Source organism: Nicotiana attenuata, chromosome 7 (assembly GCF_001879085.1).
Source record: "Nicotiana attenuata strain UT chromosome 7, NIATTr2, whole genome shotgun sequence".
Taxonomy (NCBI): Eukaryota; Viridiplantae; Streptophyta; class Magnoliopsida; order Solanales; family Solanaceae; genus Nicotiana; species Nicotiana attenuata.
Genome location: NC_031995.1, coordinates 17346593 through 17349129, shown reverse-complemented (window position 1 = coordinate 17349129; position 2537 = coordinate 17346593).

The window sequence follows — 2537 nt, the reverse complement described above, 5'->3', positions numbered from 1 at the left end:
GGCGTGATGAGATTTGGGAAGAAGGGCAAGCTAGCCCTAGGTCATTGGCCCATTCGAGATTCTCGATCGAGCGGGAGAGGTGGCTTACGGACTTGCCTTGTCACCCAGCTTGTCAGCCGTGCATCCAGTGTTTCATGTGTCCATGCTTCGGAGGTATCACGGTGATCCAGCCCACATGTTAGATTTCAGCACTGTCCAGTTGGACAAGGATCTGTCTTACAAGGAGGAGCCGGTAGCTATTCTAGACCGGCAGGTTCGACAGTTGAGGTCGAACAGTTTTCCTTCAGTGCGTGTCCAGTGGAGAGGTCAGCCTCCTGAGGCATCGACCTGGGAGTCCGAGTCTGATATGCGGAGCCATTATCCTCATCTATTTCCCGACTCAGGTACTTCTTTCTTTTGTCCGTTCGAGGACGAACGGTTGTTTTAGAGGTGGAGAATGTGACGACCCAAAGGGTCATCACCGGATTTCCTCTTTTTTCGTGCTTCCGAGGCCTTGAAAACCTCATTTTTTGCTTGTCTCGATTTGCGTGCGCAGTCCGGGCGCGTAGCCGGAAAGCTTATATGTTAAATTCTGTGAAAAATTTCAAAATGTGGCTTTAAAACGATTAAAGTTGACTTTGGTCAACATTTTTGGTAAACGGACTAGGACCCGTGATTTGGTGGTCTCGGAGGGTCCGTAGAAAAATATGAGACTCGGGCATATGCCCGGAGTCGAATTTCGAGGTCGAGAGCCCGAGAAATGAATTTTTCCGTGAAATTGTTTTTCTGAAATTATTAAGGAAAATGGAAATAAAAATTGATTAAAAGACTATGGTATCAGGCTCGTATTTTGGTTCCGATGCCTGGTACAAGTCTTAAATATGTGTTAAGCGCTTTCTGTAAAGTTTGGTCGAAATCGGATGTCATTTGACGTGTTTCGAACCTAAATATCTAAAATTTGAAGTTATGAAGTTTGAAATGAAAATGATGATCTTGAGGCTTGATTCAATGATTTTTGATGTTATTTTGGCGATTTGATCGCTCGAGTAAGTTCGTAGAATGTTATTGAGTTAGTGTGTGTGATTGGTTAGGAGCCCCGAGGGCTCGGGAGTGAATTGGAGGTGGTTCGGGGTGTTTTTACACTTAGGAAAGGATCAGATTTTGCTGCATTTTTACACAGGCATTTTGTTCTTCGCGAACGCGGCCTCAGGCACGCGTTCGCAGTGCTTTGGTATTCCCCTCTTACGCGTTCGCGTCCTACTTCACGCGATCGCGTAGTTCTAATTCCCCCTCCTTCGCGTTCGCATCATCATTATCGCGAACGCGTAGCTTTACCAGCTTCCTCAACGCGTTCGCATGGCCCCTCACGCGTTCGCGCATAACAGTCCCTGGACCCCCCAACATTTTCTTCTACGCGTTCGCATTCTATTTCACGCGTTCGTGATGAAGTGTCCAGTTTACCCTTCGCGAACGTGGCCCCTTTCCCGCGAACGCAAAGGGCAATTTTGCCCAGCGAATTTTTAAGTTCAAAACAGTAGCCATTACGGGCTTATTCCCAAATTTCACACGAGCTCTTCTTCTCCACACCCCATAAGCGATTTTTAGAGCTATTCTTCACCAAAGCTTCTTGGGTAAGTATCATCTAACTTGTTTTCTTTAATTTCCTCTAGTAATTACTAAATTTCTAGCCCTAAATCATGAAATCAAAGTAGAAATTAGGGGTTTTGGGTAGAGTTAGGGTTTTTGAGAATTTTGGGTGATTCAACCTTAATTTGGGGTCGAATCTTAAAACAAATTATATATTTGAACTCGTAGGGTTATGGGTGATTGGGTTTGGGTCTGAGCCTCGTGTTTGGACCATGTGGGACCGGTGTCGAATTTTGGTATGTTTGGAAGAATGCTAGGGACTTCATTTCTAGGCTATGGGATTTTGTTCTGGAGTCTTTATTGATATTATTGAATTGATTATGCCTAGATATGGTTGTTTCGGAGTCGGATTGTAGTGGAAAGGCGGTATTTGAGAGTTGATTGCTATTCTTGGACCGAGGTAAGTGTTTGTTCTAACTTTGGTTAGAGGGAATAGGATTAGGATATTATTTGCTAATTGCTAAATGAAGAGTACGGTGTATAGGCATGGTGACGGTTATCTATACACCGGAGTCTAGCATGACCGTGGGTCTTAACTGTGTTTGAACTGGACTTTGTGAAACATCTTTCTTGTTTGATTGCTAAGTTTCCTATAATGTGAAGGGTTGAGGAGGAATTGCGATTGGTATATTATTGGATCGTTGTCTCGAACTAGAATTTGATAATTGAGAAAGAAGTGATTAAAGGAGAAAGTGTTGTGACTTTTCCCTTGCCGGGACACGTAGTCTATTATTGTTGTTGCTCCCTTGCCGGGATATTTGGGCTGTTAGTTGTACCCTTGCCGGGTTAAACCGTTATGTTGTTGAATTCCCCCTAATGGGGCCTCCTTTAGAAAGATTATATGTATATATATTATGAAATTGGATCGTGTGGCACGCCGACCACTTGTATATATATATATATATATATAT